The sequence below is a fragment of the Pseudophryne corroboree genome, chromosome 1 (genome assembly GCF_028390025.1).
Source record: "Pseudophryne corroboree isolate aPseCor3 chromosome 1, aPseCor3.hap2, whole genome shotgun sequence".
Lineage (NCBI taxonomy): Eukaryota > Metazoa > Chordata > Amphibia > Anura > Myobatrachidae > Pseudophryne > Pseudophryne corroboree.
Window position 1 is genome coordinate 1,174,784,063 of NC_086444.1, and position 17,935 is coordinate 1,174,801,997.

The window sequence follows — 17,935 nt, forward strand, 5'->3', positions numbered from 1 at the left end:
GCCCCGAAACGTTGGCATTTGTGATGTTTATCTGAATTACACCATCACTATTTGAAAGACCTGGAGTGACGCCGTCTTTTTTTTGACTACATGCCCTAACCAGCACGGAGGGCACCCAGGCATCTTATACCAGCAGGACCAGGAGTGCCGGGCACCATAACTACAATTATATATATATATATATATATATATATATAGTGATCACAGTCAATCTGGCACTTACTTCAGTCCAGTCAGCTTGCAGTGTGCCCTGGCTATACAAATCCAGGAAGGGTATTAAACATACCACGCACGGCACTGCTGATAAAACTCCATTATATTGAATACATGTTACAGCATATTCAAGCAACATTTTTGGGCCACTGTAGAACAGGCTGTAATAGCAGCCTGATGACAATTTCTAAATAAAACTGGGACACTACGATCATGCTGACAAATTCTATACACTAATTTTGCATCACAAACAACAGATACTATATGAATAAATGTAGCAAAAAAATCCCAAAACACACTTTTCTTTTAATAAAACACCATACTCACCAGCTGGCCATGGCACATCAGAGTCCCTGACATAAGTCCCACGGACCACCCCAGGAGGAATCAGGACCTGAAGTGGCTCCTCATACTCCAGGTAGGTAGTGATGTTAGGGGGGGCCCTCTTGTCTGCCATGCTGACTTCACCTCTTTGGACATCTTTGCCTCACACAATGCTTTATATCATAGAAGGACTTGCATCATGTGTCATCCGTCCTGTGCAAGTGGCCTTTCGCATTCACCAGCTTTGCCCAAAATCACATTGTTCTTTCATGTACAAACTTTGACAGCCTCATGACCAAACAGCTGTCGGCAATGCTTCATCACCTCTTGCACCAGGCAAGGGCGTAGCTACCATAGGTGCAGGCAGTGCAGCTGCTATGGGGACCATAGTATTTATGTAGGGTCAAATAGCTCAATGAGTAGGGTGTTGAATAGAATTTAACAGGTTATAGGTTTGAATCCTGGGTATGGCAGTATATTGAAAAGTGTTATTTAATCAAGGGTATTATAATAAAAAAACAACAAGATCTCAAGTTAAGTGAATGTGGTATAAAGATGATTTGTGTCCAAATCCATTCTCTTGCAGTGGTCTATAAATGTGTGTTATTATATATATATATATATATATATATATATATATATATATATATATATTAATCTTGTCATGCCCTTCCCCACAAGGCATGTGCCTTATGTCCCTATTAAGAAAAATGGGGGGGGGGAGGCAATTCTCTCTCTGACACAGGGCTCCAGTATAAGCTCTGCTCCATGTATTAGGAGGCGGGTGTTCACCACTATGGTTGTCAGTTACAGCAGCATCTTCCAAAAGTGATGGTGCAGTTCATGGGGTAATAGGCAAATGAGTGATACTGGGTAACACATTTCATCCCACAATGCACTGGGACTTTCTCCAGACTAAAGAGAAAGTTCCCAGTGCATTGTGGGACAAAACCATAGCGGTGAACACCTGCCTCCTAATAGACGGAGCAGAGCTTATACTGTCGCAGACAGATACCCGGGGCATTGGCCGCCTCACCACCTGGGGAGAGAGATACGGCCCTGGCTTTAGTGGAGGAATTCCCGAACTTGTGGAGGGGTAACTATTACAGCAGCTATCTTACCATGTAAAGTGCTTTGTATTCTAATATAGCCGATACGCCGGCTGCTCTTATTAATCATGTAAGGAACATTGTTACTATTACAACAAACAGCCTGTCCATACAGCGGGGTAATTTGCTACACTGACATCATTGCAACAAACTGCTACGTAATTACAAGGAATAAAATACAGGATAGCAGTGTAACTGGAGATTGAGAGGGAATTTATACCAGTGACTATAAAAAATTATACAATTATCTCTGGTAAACCAACAATGTCTCCTAATATATTGTGTATATTGAATGAAAATATATACATTTTTATGTTTTCTGAACTTTTGTGTTTTTGTGTTGTTTGATATTGTTCGTTTTTAAATAAATGTGTTTCTTTTGAAGTGGGATTATCCCAGCATAGATGCTAAGCACACAGCCACTTTTTAATTATATTTTAATGTATACATTTATGTTATCACGAGCGCAGTGTTTAAATAACTATGGTTTACTTTTTGCCAGAGGCTCCAAAACAGACTCAAAACACATGCAGCTGTGATACATTGAAATAAAATAAAACATATAATAAGTGCCGGGAGGGTGGTACTGGCTTAATACTGTCTTGTATGTGTGTTGATTTATAATTATACCACATTTAATAAGCAACCGAAAATAAGACATCATCTGTATAATAACAACACGTGGACACGAGATTTAATCTTTGTGACACAATCTTTATTTTTCATTTCCACTTAATGTATATCAAGACTCTGTGAATTTAACTTCTCTTTTTCACTGTACTATTTGCTAAAGATGTGAGTAAAAATCACAATGTTTTATTGAACAGAAATTAAGTTATGTTTTTTTTTCTCTTATGCACCAAAGATACAGTTTGTCTCTCTTTTTTCTAGTGGAAGAAAGCAGTGTCCTGAAACTGAACATGGTCAGCAGTTTGTGCAGGTACTGTACGGCAGAGGGACATTTGAACCAGAAACCATTGGTCAATTGGGAAGTTATACAGATGTCCCTCCTCAATTGTAACAAGATTTTCCATCTGTATGACCTAGACAAACTGGACCTAGATCCTTAAACAGCAGGCTCATGCTCTGTCTCAGGCCTGCACAAAACTAATGGCTGTGTTGCTCTTTCTTGCTACTGGCAGCTTCTAGTCTGTCACTGGCAGAGTGATAGGGGTTTCACAGTACCTGCTCTCCTGGTATCTGACTCATGTGCTGGATGCATTTTAGCCCCACATAGATGCCTCTATCTGCTTCCCTACCCAGGAGTTACATAGTTAGTGAGATTGAAAAGAGGCAAAATGCCCATCGGGTTCAACCTGTATTCTGTGTTAAGCTGTTCATATTATAATGCGCCTGCTGGAGTAATGGTTTAGTACCAACTGACAACTATGATTCTTACCACTCCCAGCAATTATTGTCAATATCTTAAATGCTATAGCCTTGGATACTTTTGCCAGTTAGAAATTTGTCCAATCCATTTTTAAATGCATTTACAGAGTTTGCCATTATTACCTTCTCCGGCAGGGAGTTCCAAATCTTTATTGCCCTTACCGCAAATAACCCTTTCCTACGTTGTGTACAGAATTTTCTCTCCTCTAGCCTCAGCGAGTGCCCACGTGTCCTATACAGAGTTTGTTTAATAAACAAATCCCCTGCTAACTCCTTGTAATGACCCTTTATATATGTGAAGCTATAAATAATGTCTCCTCCTAGATGCCTCTTGTCTAGTGTATACATTTTCATTTCCTTTCCTCGTACTCTCGTGTCTCTAACCCTTTAATCAATTTAGTAGCTCACCTTTGAACTCTTTCGAATCTCCGATATCTTTTTTAAATTATGCACAAAATAGTCTAAGTTGGTGTAGTGAAATGAGAAAAATGTATATACAAAATATTTTTTAGAAATAAAAATGTGAAAATTGGCATGTGCATATGTATTCACCCCCTTTGCTATGAAGCCCCTCAAAAGTTCTGGTGCAATCAATTACCTTCAGAAGGCACATAATTCGTGAAAGGAAGTCCACCTGTGTGCAATTTAAGTGTCACATGATCTGTCAGAATAAACACACCTTTTCGGAAAGGCCCCAGAGGCTGCAACACCATTAAGCAAGAGGCATCACACCATGAAGACCAAGGAGCTCTCCAAACAAGTCAGCGACAAAGATGTGCAGAAGTACAGTACAAGTCAGGGTTGGGTTATAAAAAAATATGCAAATCTTTGATGATCCCCGGAGCACCATCAAATCCATCATCTTAAAATGGAGAGAACATGGTACCACAACAAACCTGCCAAGAGAGGGCTGTCCCCCAAAACTCACAGATGGGGCAAAGTGGGTATTAATCAGAGAAGCAGCAAAGAGACCAAAGGTAACCCTGAAGGAGCTGCAGAGTTCCACAGCAGAGACTGGTGTATCTGCGCATGTGACCACAATAAGCCATACACTCCATAGAGCTGGGCTTTATGGAAGAGTGGCCAGAAAAAAAGCCATTACTTAGTGTTAAAAATTACATGGCACATTTTATGTTTGCCAAAAGTAAAGTGGAAGACTCGCCAAATGTATGTAGGAAGGTGCTCTGGTCAGAAATGACTAAAATTTAACTTTTTGGCCACTAAGGAAAACGCTATATCTGGCGCAAACCCAACACATCCCATCACCCCAAGAACACCATCCCCACAGTGAAATATGGTGATGGCAGCATCATGCTGTGGGTATGTTTCTCAGCAGCAGGGACTGGGAAACTGTTTCAAGTCAAGGGAAAGATGCATGGTGCTAAATACAGGGATATTCTTGAGCATAACCTGTTTCAGTCTGCCTGTGATTTGAGACTGGGACAGAGGTTCACCTTCCAGCAAGACAATGACCCGAAGCATACTGCTAAAGCAACACTCGAGTGGTTTAAGGGAAACATTTAAATAGGTTGGAATGGCCTAGTCAAAGCCCAGATCTCAATAAAATTGAGAATATGTGGTCAGACTTGAAGATTGCTGTTCACAAGAGAAAACCATCCAACATTAAGGAGCTGGAGCAGTTTTGCCTTGAGGAATGGGCAAAAATCCCAGTGGCAAGATGTGGCAAACTCATAGAGACTTATCCAAAGCGACTTGCAGCTGTAATTGCTGCAAAAGGTGGTTCTACAAAGTACTGACTTTAGGGGGGTGAACAGTTATGCACGCTGAAGTTTTCTGTTATTTTGTCCTACAGTATATGTTGTTTGCTTCACAATAAAAAAGAAAAAAATCTTCAAACTTGTAGCCATGTTCTGTGAATAAAATGATGCAAACCTTCAAACAATCCATTTTAATTCCAGGTTGTGAGGCAACAAAACATGAAAAATGCAAAGGGGTGTGAATACTGTGGCAAGGCACTATATATATATATATATATATATATATATATATATATATGTATATATATATATATAGTGATCACAGTCAGTCTTGCACTCACTTCAGTCCAGTCAGCTTGCAGTGTGCCCTGGCTATACAAATCCAGGAAGGTTAATAAACATACCACGCAACGGCACTGTTGATAAAACTCCATTGTATTGAATATATGTTACAGCATATTCAAGCAACGTTTCTAGGCCACGGTCATCAGGCTGCTTCCACAGCCTGTTCTACAATTTCTAAATAAAACTGGGACACTACGATCATGCTGACAAATTCTATACACTAATTTTGCATCACATTAGAAAACATCAGATACTATATGAATAAATGTAGCAAAAAACTCCCAAAAAACACTTTTATTTTAAAAAAACACCATACTCACCAGCTGGCCATGGCACATCAGTGTCCCTGACATAAGTCCCACGGACCACCCCAGGAGGAATCAGGACCTGAAGTGGCTCCTCATACTCCAGGTAGGTAATGTTGTTAGGGGGGCCACCTCCTGTCTGCCATGCTGACTACGCCTCTTTGGACATCTTTGCCTCACACAATGCTTTATATTATAGAAGGACTTACAGCACGTGTCATCCATCCTGTGCAAGTGGCCTTCCGCATTCACCAGCTTTGCCCAAACCCCATTCTTCTTTCGTGTACAAACTTTGACAGCCTCATGACCAAACATCTGTCGGCAATGCTTCATCACCTCTTGCACCAGGCAAGGGCATAGCTACCATAGGTGCAGGCAGTGCAGCTGCTATGGTGCCCAGAGTTGAGAAGGGCCCACCTTCCCTGTCAAAGTTACATGTGTTATATACATTTTTTTTTTGCCTTTGGGTCCTTTCAAACTGCAATATACCTAGAGGTAAGCCCCTGAACCTGCTCATTGTATTGTGGTATATAATGAACTGGAGGGCATTTTTTAATATTATGTAAAATGAACCGGGGCACTGTAATGAGGAACAATATGAACAGGGAACACTATATATCATAATGTGAATTGGGGGTGTTGTGCTGCATAATGTGTACTGGCAGCCCTGAAATGTGACATAGGGTGAACTTAAGCACTACTACGATTCATAAAAGAAACTAGGGCACTATTATGGGGCATAACATTAAATAAGGCTCCACTATGGTTCAGAAAATGAACTAGGGTACTATTATAGGGTATAAAATAAACAACTGCTGCACAGAAGTGTCTCCCTATAAGCATTTGGACGAAGGCCCCATTAAAATGTTGCTATGGGGCCCACAAAGATCTGGCTATGCCCCTGGTACCAGGGACATATTTACACCAAATGTAAACTTGACGTTACACCCAGTCCAGGTGCGCTGCAGGGGTGCCTCATACTATCCTCAACAGAACAGTGTAGCCTCAACTGCCACCTCCTCCACCTACCCTCCAACCAAGACATGGCACACAGCACTTACCACCCAAAAAATACGGCCACACTGACAAAATATGGATCAGAGTAAAATCCAGCCATGTGCGGCAGTGTACAACAGATGCTGCCGGAAAACACAGTTCTGGAATACGAATGTCTTCAACATCGGAAAATACAAATTTGAAAAACTCAGGAGCTGAGTAAATTCCTGAATGTGAGCTTCAAAATATAGACATGAAAATGGCCGATGCCAACTGAGATTGATCTCTCCCCGAATTGGCAGAAACACGGGAATTTAGGAAATTTACCCCTAGTAATTGTCATGCAAGAAGAAATTATCAGAAAGTGCTCTTTTAAAATCACTAAATGATCTCGCCTACAACTGAATTTTCCAACGTGTTTTGAAAACATAATGAAAAATTAAATAATTAAAAATAAATTGATTAAATAAGATTAAATTGAGCAGTTTAAATTCATTCAAAAAATTATATCACCATCACCTATTAGGGCATAGAAAAGCTTGTATGAATGACCCAGGTATGAGGAAAGGGTAAAGTGACCACGTGAATACCAGGAGACTATCCCCTTCGTAATGTACGTCTGTCACATTTATAAAAACAAGCAGATACTGTACATGGGGGTCACAATAGACAACATAGGATATAAATCAAACTTATGCAGTATCACTGTAACAATCATGTATAAGTATGACAAAGGGAGAAACTCAGGATGAAAATGGTGCCTTATTGATCATCCACTGATATTATACTGTGTTATATATATTAGGAATGACTAATGTACTGTAAAATGAACAATGCAATTACAACAGAAAGGCTCATTTACAAACCATATACAGTACAAAATGCAGACAGTTGGCTGTAATGTGCTATACAGCATCAGCTAATGTCAATGCTTCCTGTAAGCAGAAGGCGCAGAGAGCAATATCAGTAGGAATTGTTCCTACATGTAGGAGCAATGACTGCTGGAGCTACTGTCAGGGGAGCTGACAGCTCTGTTGGGCCCTGGTACTGAGAAGGGGCATGGCCAATGCAGGGAGAAATTTGACATTTTAAAAAGTAGTAGGTTATGAGCATCCATGAAGAAGCCGCGTGCACCGCACTGAGTGGTACCGGTGAACGATCCGGCAGGCGGTCAGGCTGGTGTGATTGTAGGAGAGAGAGGACTGACTGCTTCTACAGCTGCCTTTATCCTCAGCCCAGAGGTTTGCGATCGTATTGTCGTCGCCCAGAGAGAGTAAAAATCCGCCCAGTTCAAGTCTGAGTACGCCTTGCGAAAATCTCTGCAAATGCCGGTCAGCTGCAAATCCATTCACAACTCACTCATCATCTAATTATTTTTTCCGGTCCGTAAAGTCTGTGCGTAGCCCAGGACTTACTCCTACAGTGCGATAAAATCAGGTGTGTAAAATCAGTGTGCTAATTGCTTTATTGTGGGGACTGGGGACCAGCAGTATTATATAGTAGGAGGAAAGTGCAGAGTTTTGCTGACCAGTGACCAGTGACCACCAGTATTATACATTCTCTGCCTGAAAAACGCTCCATATCTGTGCTTCATTGTAGTACATAGTAGGAAGACAGTGCAGAATTTTTCTGACCACCAGTATAACTATATATATATAGCAGTACGGTACAGTAGTCCACAGCTCTACCTACCTCTGTGTCATCAAGTATACTATCCATCCATACCTGTGGTGCATTTCAGTTTTGCACAGTTTGCTGACCACCAGTATATACTATATAGCAGTACGGTACAGTAGGCCACTGCTCTACCTACCTCTGTGTCGTCAAGTATACTATCCATCCATACCTGTGGTGCATTTCAGTTTTGCACAGTTTGCTGTCCACCAGTATATACTATATAGCAGAACGGTACAGTAGGCCTCTGCTCTACCTACCTCTGTGTCATCAAGTATACTATCCATCCATAACTGTGGTGCATTTCAGTTTTGCACAGTTTGCTGTCCACCAGTATATAATATATAGCAGTACGGTACAGAAGGCCACTGCTCTACTTACCTCTGTGTCGTCAAGTATACTATCCATACATACCTGTGGTGCATTTCAGTTTTGTACAGTTTGCTGTCCACCAGTATATAATATATAGCAGTACGGTACAGTAGGCCACTGCTCTACCTACCTCTGTGTTGTCAAGTATACTATCCATCCATACCTGTGGTGCATTTCAGTTTTGCACAGTTTGCTGACCATCAGTATATACTATATAGCAGTACGGTACAATAGGCCTCTGCTCTACCTACCTCTGTGTTGTCAAGTATACTATCCATCCATACCTGTGGTGCATTTCAGTTGTGCGCACTATATATATTAGTAGGCCATTGCTATTGATATATTACTGGCATATAATTCCACACATTAAAAAATGGAGAACAAAAATGTGGAGGGTAAAATAGGGAAAGATCAAAATCCACTTCCACCTCGTGCTGAAGCTGCTGCCACTAGTCATGGCCCAGACGATGAAATGCCATCAACATCGTCTGCCAAGGCCGATGCCCAATGTCATAGTAGAGAGCATGTAAAATCCAAAAAAATAATGCTCAGTAAAATGACCCAAAAATCTAAATCAAAATCGTCTGAGGAGAAGCGTAAACTTGCCAATGTGCCATGTATGACACGGAGTGACAAGGAACGGCTGAGGCCCTGGCCTATGTTCAAGGCTAGTGGTTCAGCTTCACCTATGGATGGAAGCACTCATCCTCCTGCTAGAAAACTTAAAAGAGTTAAGATGGCAAAAGCACAGCAGAGAACTGTGCGTTCTTCTAAATCACAAATCCCCAAGAAGAGTCCAATTGTGTCGGTTGCGATGCCTGACCTTCCCAACACTGGACGGGAAGAGGTTGCGCCTTCCACCATTTGCACGCCCCCTGCAAGTGCTGGAAGGAGCACCCGCAGTCCAGTTCCTGATAGTCAAATTGAAGATGTCACTATTGAAGTACACCAGGATGAGGATATGGGTGTTGCTGGCGCTGGGGAGGAAAGTGACAAGGAGGATTCTGCTGGTGAGGTGGTTTGTTTAAGTCAGGCACCCGAGGAGACACCTGTTGTCCGTGGGACGAATATGGCCATTGACATGCCTGGTCAAAATACAAAAAAAATCACCTCTTCGGTGTGGAATTATTTCAACAGAAATGCGGACAACTGGTGTCAAGCCGTGTGTTGCCTTTGTCAAGCTGTAATAAGTAGGGGTAAGGACGTTAACCACCTAGGAACATCCTCCCTTATACGTCACCTGGACCGCATTCATCAGAAGTCAGTGACAAGTTCAAAAACTTTGGATGACAGCGGAAGCAGTCCACTGACCACTAAATCCCTTCCTCTTGTAACCAAGCTCCTGCAAACCACACCACCAACTCCCTCAGTGTCAATTTCCTCCTTAGACAGGAAAGCCAATAGTCCTGCAGGCCATGTCACTGTCAAGTCTGACGAGTCCTCTCCTGCCTGGGATTCCTCCGATGCATCCTTCAGTGTAAAGCCTACTGCTGCTGGCGCTGCTGTTGTTGCTGCTGGGAGTCGATCGTCATCCCAGAGGGGAAGTCGGAAGACCACTTCTACTACTTTCAGTAAGCAATTGACTGTCCAACAGTCCTTTGCGAGGAAGATGAAATATCACAGCAGTCATCCTGCTGCAAAGCGGATAACTCAGGCCTTGGCAGCCAGGGCGGTGTTAAACGTGTTTCCGGTATCCACCGTTAATTCACAGGAAACTAGAGAATTGCTTGAGGTACTGTGTCCCCGGTACCAAATACCATCTAGGTTCCATTTCTCTAGGCAGGCGATACAGAGAATGTACACAGACGTCAGAAAAAGAGTCACCAGTGTCCTAAAAAATGCAGTTGTATCCAATGTCCACTTAACCACGGACATGTGGACAAGTGGAGCAGGGCAGACTCAGGACTATATGACTGTGACAGCCCACTGGGTAGATGTATTGCCTCCCGCAGCAAGAACAGCAGCGGCGGCACCAGTAGCAGTATCTCGCAAACGCCAACTCGTTCCTAGGCAGGCTACGCTTTGTATCACCGCTTTCCATAAGAGGCACACAGCTGACAACCTCTTACGGAAACTGAGGAACATCATCGCAGAATGGCTTACCCCAATTGGGCTCTCCTGGGGATTTGTGACATCGGGCAACGCCACCAATATTGTGCGTGCATCACATCTGGGCAAATTCCAGCACGTCACATGTTTTGCACATACATTGAATTTGGTGGTGCAGAATTATTTAAAAAACGACAGGGGCGTGCAAGAGATGCTGTCGGTGGCCCGAAGAATTGCGGGCCACTTTCGGCATTCAGCCACTGTGTGCCGAAGACTGGAGCACCAGCAAACACTCCTGAACCTGCCCTGCCATCATCTGAAGCAAGAGGTGGTAACGAGGTGGATTTCAACCCTCTATATGCTTCAGAGGATGGAGGAGCAGCAAAAGGCCATTCAAGCCTATACATCTGCCCACGATATAGGCAAAGGAGGGGGAATGCACCTGACTCAAGCACAGTGGAGAATGATTTCAACGTTGTGCAAGGTTCTGCAACCCTTTGAACTTGCCACACGTGAAGTCAGTTCAGACACTGCCAGCCTGAGTCAGGTCATTCCCCTCATCAGGCTTTTGCAGAAGAAGTTGAAGACATTGAAGGAGGAGCTAAAACAGAGCGATTCCGCTAGGCATGTGGGAGTTGTGGATAGAGCCCTTAATTCACTTAACCAGGATTCACGGGTGGTCAATCTGTTGAAATCAGAGCACTACATTTTGGCCACCGAGCTTGAACCTAGATTTAAAACCTACGTTGTATCTCTCTTTCCGGCAGACATAAGTCTGCAGAGGTTCAAAGACCTGCTGGTGAGAAAATTGTCAAGTCAAGCGGAACGTGACCGTCAACAGCTCCTCCTTCACATTCTCCCGCAACTGGGGCTGCGAGGAAAAGGCAAAGAATTCCGAGCCCACCCGCTGGCGGTGATGCAGGGCAGTCTGGAGCGAGTGCTGACATCTGGTCCGAACTGAAGGACCTGCCAACGATTACTGACATGTCGTCTACTGTCACTGCATATGATTCTGTCACCATTGAAAGAATGGTGGAGGATTATATGAGTGACCGCATCCACGTCAGACAGTCCATACGTATACTGGCAGGAAAAAGAGGCAATTTGGATGCCCTTGCAGAAACTGGCTTTATTTTACCTAAGTTGCCCCCCTCCAGTGTGTACTCCGAAAGAGTGTTTAGTGCAGCCGCTCACCTTGTCAGCAATCGGCGTACGAGGTTACTTCCAGAAAATGTGGAGAAGATGATGTTCATCAAAATTAATTATAATCAAATCCTCCGTGGAGACATTCACCAGCAATTGCCTCCAGAAAGTACACAGGGACCTGAGATGGTGGATTCCAGTGGGGACGAATTAATAATCTGTGAGGAGGGGGATGTACACAGTGAAAGGGGTGAGGAATCGGACGATGAGGAGGAGGTGGACATCTTGCCTCTATAGAGCCAGTTTGTGCAAGGAGAGATTGATTGCTTCTTTTTTGGTGGGGGCCCAAACCAACCAGTCATTTCAGTCACAGTCGTGTGGCAGACCCTGTCGCTGAAATGATGGGTTCATTAAAGTGTGCATGTCCTGTTTATACAACATAAGGGTGGGTGGGAGGGCCCAAGGACAATTCCATCTTGCACCTCTTTTTTCTTTCCTTTTTCTTTGCATCATGTGCTGTTTGGGGACTATTTTTTTGAAGTGCCATCCTGCCTGACACTGCAGTGCCACTCCTAGATGGGCCAGGTGTTTGTGTCGGCCACTTGTGTCGCTTAGCTTAGCCATCCAGCGACCTTGGTGCACCTCTTTTTTTCTTTGCATCATGTGCTGTTTGGGGACTATTTTTTAAATCTGAAATCCTGTCGGACACTGCAGTGCCACTCCTAGATGGGCCAGGTGTTTGTGTCGGCCACTTGGGTCGCTTAGCTTAGTCACACAGCTACCTCATTGCACCTCTTTTTTTCTTTGCATCATGTGCTATTTGGGGACTATTTTTTTGAAGTGCCATCCTGCCTGACTCTGCAGTGCCACTCCTAGATGGGCCAGGTGTTTGTGTCGGCCACTTGTGTCGCTTAGCTTAGCTATCCAGCGACCTTGGTGCACCTCTTTTTTTCTTTGCATCATGTGCTCTTTGGGGACTATTTTTTGAAGTGCCATCCTGTCTGACACTGCAGTGCCACTCCTAGATGAGCCAGGTGTTTGTGTCGGCCACTTGGGTTGCTTAGCTCAGTCATCCAGCGACCTCGGGGGAAATTTTAGGACTAAAAATAATATTGTGAGGTGTGAGGTGTTCAGAATAGACTGAAAATGAGTGGACATTATGGTTATTGAGGTTAATAATACTATGGGAACAAAATGACCCCCAAATTCTATGATTTAAGCTGTTTTTGAGGGTTTTTTTGTAAAAAAACACCCGAATCCAAAACACACCCGAATCCGACAAAAAAATTTTCAGGGAGGTTTTGCCAAAACGCGTCCGAATCCAAAACACGGCCTCGGAACCGAATCCAAAACCAAAACACAAAACCCAAAAAATTTCCGGTGCACATCACTAATTATTTTTCAGTTTGGCCTCACTCGTGCACACTACGATCCATATGCATGCACAGTTGATCAATAATCAGCCTTGCGAATTCGCACAACAGCGATCAGGTCTGATTTATTTATGGAACTATTTCCAGTATAAGTATAGCAGCAGTTTCGAGAGATGCACAGTCCAAACAAAAACAAATAAAGTTCCAGAGAACTATTCCCAGTAAGCTTGTGGTGGTTAGTATAGCAAGAGCGTAGACAATTGCACAGTCAAAGCAAATAAGGCTTAATTCAGGCAAAACATTTGTAAGCGCAGTATAGCATATATCTCTTGGTAAAAGACTTAGGGGCCTATTTATCACCATCCGCATTCAAGGATGCGGATATGGTGTGATAAAATTGCCCAAATCCGCACTGCGATAATTGATTACATCGCACAGTTGAATCAATTATCGCATGCAGGGACAGAGCTTGCTAGCATCATCGGGGAGTTTTTCAGGAAAAATCCCTTTATGTCCTTCTGCGCATGCACTGCCACCGCCAACATCACCGCTACCGCTTCTGCCAGGTTGGCCCACTGTTGCGACTAACCCCCCCCAACGCGCCACGGACCCCTCCTCCACCTGCAGTAAATATACTTACCAGTCCAGGTAGCTGGTGATCGCTGCTCCTGCAGTGCTGCCGGGTGTCGGATCCTGTGCGCTGCTGTGACCCCCAGTGCTGTAAAGTGAGTTCCCATTTTGCAGTGTCACTTTACTGCACCGGGGTCACAGCGCAGCACATGGAGGCCCCGGCAGCCCGCAGCGGAGCACCGATCACCGGCTCCTGGTCTGGTAAGTATGTTGTTTTTTTTTAAACCAGTGATCAGCTTGTGTGTTCATCGGACACACAGAGCTGATCAGACTGGCCGGTCCCCACACAGCTTTCTCTGCCAGAGAGCAGAGAAATCTGGGCAGAAGGCAGCTTATCACAGTGCTGCCTTGTGATGTCGCCAGACTGAGAAGGCGTTAATATCACAGGGCTCACTGCAAGTTTTTTTTTCACATTTTTTTTTTCAGGAAATTCATTCCAAATCGCATTTCCCATTTTAAGTATGGGGAATGCAATGTGGGTTACTAAAAATAAGTGAATTAAAGGATTTGGAGCAATTTTCCATGAAAACTGGTCCAAAAGCCCTTTAATACATTTAAGTGATACTAAAATAGTGTAAAACGGGTGTGAAAACAACCTGTTTCACATAATTTTAGTAAAAATAATGTTAATAAATATTTATTAACATTATTTTTGGTAAAAAAAATAATAATGTGAAAAAGGGTGTTTTCTGTTTTCACACCCTTTTAACATTTATTTAGTATCACCAAAATGTATTAAAGGGCTTTTGGAGCAGTTTTCTTGAAAAACTGCTTCATACCCTTTAATTGTCATGGTTTTAGTAACCCACATTGCATTCCCCTTACTTATAATGGGAAATGCGATATGGCCGAATTTACTAAAAAAAAATGTCAAAAACACAGCAGTGTGCCCTGGTATATTAATTAGTGATGAGCGAGGTTCGGTTTTACTCGGTTTTACTCGGTTCTCAAAACGGCATCTTATTGGCTATCCAAAACACGTGACATCCGTAAGCCAATAAGATGCCGTTTTGAGAACCGAGTAAAACCGAGTAAAACCGAGTAAAACCGAATCCGCTCATCACTAATATTAATGCCAGCTCCGGCTGGCGAAATCACAGGGCAGCACTACAAGATCCCTACTTTTGCACAGCTTTCTCTGACCCCACTCGCACATGTGCAGTTAGGCTGCTGCTCAAGACTCAATCTCATTCTCAGTCAACTGCGCATGTGTGACGGTAATTTTGGGTTAACTTGCGTTCCACTGTGTTCTACTGCACATGCGCGGTGGCCATTTTACATCGGCTTTCCATTCCGCGAGCGGGTTTCATGTTCCATCGTGTCCCAGTGTGCTTTCTGATTAATAGTAAGGATATTACCAAGATACAAATTTAATTTATTTTTTTAAATGGATGCTTGGTGGACAGTTTTATTTTGGCATTCAACCTATTTAGAAACAATAGTGTTATTAAAACTCATCCTCTTTTTAGCCCCCCCCCCTCCTCCCATAAAGGGAGATCTTTAAGATATCAATAGAAATCACAAAAGAAAAATGAGAACAAATAACAGCAATTGGACAGTCAATTGCTTAGTTGAAGTAGTACAAGTGGTCTTCCGACTTACCCTCTGGGATGACGATCGACTCCCAGCAGCAACAACAGCAGCGGCAGCAACAGCAGGCGTACCACTCAAGGATCCTCCGGAGGGATCCCGGTTAGGAGAGGACTCCTCAGTCTTGCCAGTGACATGGCCTGCAGGACTACTGATGTTCCTGACTGAGGAGGAAGTTGACGTTGAGGGAGTTGGTGGTGTGGCTTGAAGGAGCTTATACGCCAGTACCACTGTAATTATATGGTAGGATCACTGTACTTATACGGCAGGATCACTGTAATTATATGGCAGGATCACTTTAATTATACGGCAGGATCACTGGACTTATACGGCAGGATCACTGGAATTATACGTCAGGATCACTGGATTTATACGGCAGTACCACTGGACATATACGGCAGTACCGCTGGACATATACGGCAGAACCGCTGGACATATACAGCAGTATCAATGGACATATACAGCTGTATCCCTGGACATTTACGTCAGTATCACTGGACTGGATTTATACGCCAGTACCACTGGAATTATACGGCAAGATCACTGGACTTATACGGCAGAATCAGGGACGGTTCTTGGGCGACAATAGGGGGCGTGGCTTTATACAGGGGGTCATTTACACCCCCTGTACAGACTGAAATGATGTGCGGTGCGCGATGACGTCATCACGCACCGCACAGTAAAGGACCTCTCCACGAAGGGAAGAAAGACAAATATGTGAGGTTATTTGTGGACTGTACAGTTGGGATGTAATTAGATAGGGAGACTTTGAATGTTATGTGGGTGGGTCCGGAATTTGATAAGCTTCTCTGAAGAGCTGAGTTTTCAGGGAACACTTGAAGGTTTGGAGACTACAGATGATGATTTATATGTATAAAAAAGTTGCTTGGGGCTGAAAGCTTGGGCAGAGATGAAAGATTGGAAATTTGTTGTTTTGCAGTGTCCAGAGTTTTACGATAAGAGTGGTAAACGGTCTTATACAGTATGTGTGGAAGTCACTTGAAGTACGAGATTTACGCAACTGATGTTCTACTTTACGTGAAAGTTTTTGTAGGTGTCTTGTGAATTTAGAGTGCCTCAGTTTACATCTAAAGATGGAGCCACAGTAGCCGAGAGCGTCTTCGTTCGGGCGGACGTGCGCCCATGACGAAGACGAGCCCCATTCACTAGAATAGGAGATCATCTCTGTGCACTCTCGGCGGGGCTAGGCAGATGGATCGCCTAGTCACGCCGGGAGTACACGCCGGCGATGGAGCCACACTGGATGAGTACAGCTCCATCTGTAAGTCTGTGTGGAGTGTTAATGGTAGCTGGAGAAATTTCCTTGAGTCCTTTTCTTGAGTCTGGTTCAGGTGTGATACAGCAGTCTCAGGAGAGGTGAATGTAGAAAATGGTGAGAATAGGTGTTGCAGAGTGGTGGATAGTTGTTGAAAATTAAGGGTGTTAATATTTCTGTGGGTTTGAGGAGGTTTGGTAGACATTGACTTTGGAGTAATGGAGGAAAGCATACAGGTAATAAGAGTCAGGTTCTGAGATATTTTTGTTTCCGACGCTGTCACAGAACTAGTTGGAGATTAGTATGCAAAGTTGGAGGGTCTTATATAGCTTCTTCACATTCAGAAGATCTAGGCTGGAACCACGTAAAAGGCACAATAATCCACATACCAAAAATAGCAAGAGGTAGTTGGCGAAGAACAGCGACACAAAGTCTTAAACCACAGGTGGTCTTCACCAGGGATTCCCGCAAGGGAATTTGGGCTCAGCTGTGCCCAAATGGGACAGTCTTGGCTCCCTGTCTGGGTCCCCTATGCTATCACTAGAGAGTAAGAATGAGATTCAGTCTAGGAACTGATACCCAAGGGATATCAGACTGGTTCTGATGACTGAAGACTTGAAACTGGCACCGATGATCAGGAAGATTGGACTTGCACTGATTATCTGGAATTTTGGATTTACACTGATGGTCTGGAATAATGGATTAGCACTGATGGTCTGGAATATCGTACTTTCACCAGTGGTCTGGAATATCGGACTTGCACCGATGTTCTTGATAATACAATGTATAAATGCCGACAACGGATTTAACAATGGAAGAGACTAGGTCATGGTAAGTGTCCTCAGAAGCAGACTGGTTCAGCAGGGGAGCACAGCTACACCACTCACGCACAGAGCTGTGTGATTTATGGAACTGGCCACCTGTGCCCTGGAAAGCAGCAAGCTATATACCTCTGGGTTGCTCTGGATTGGCTGGAAGTGTCAGATTGGACAGGATTGTTCAGTAGAGAGTCAGCTGCTGGAACCAAGATGGCAACATCTATGGTTTAGGCCCAAACACCAGGAAGTGGAGCACTATGGAGGGTTAAAGTAGGATTATACACAGAATGCTGAATGCGCTGTAAAGAAGCAGCATAAATAGACTTCACTGACAACTAAGCACAATGAGCAGAGACCAGCTGCTGAACACAGGTGACTAATCAGTAGTTTTCAGCAGTAACACAGACTGCAGCTTGTATGCTGAACTACAGGAGTTTTGTCAGAGGAAAGACACCAAACATGAGAAATGTAGTCAGGATTGTCACAATAAGGTTTTGATTTGAGCGAGAGAAAGGAGTGTTAGTGAATTTAGAAACTGAGCATAATCTGGTGAATACAAGTTCAAGGCAGTGACCCTCCTGATGAGTAGAGGAGTCAGACCATTAGGAAAG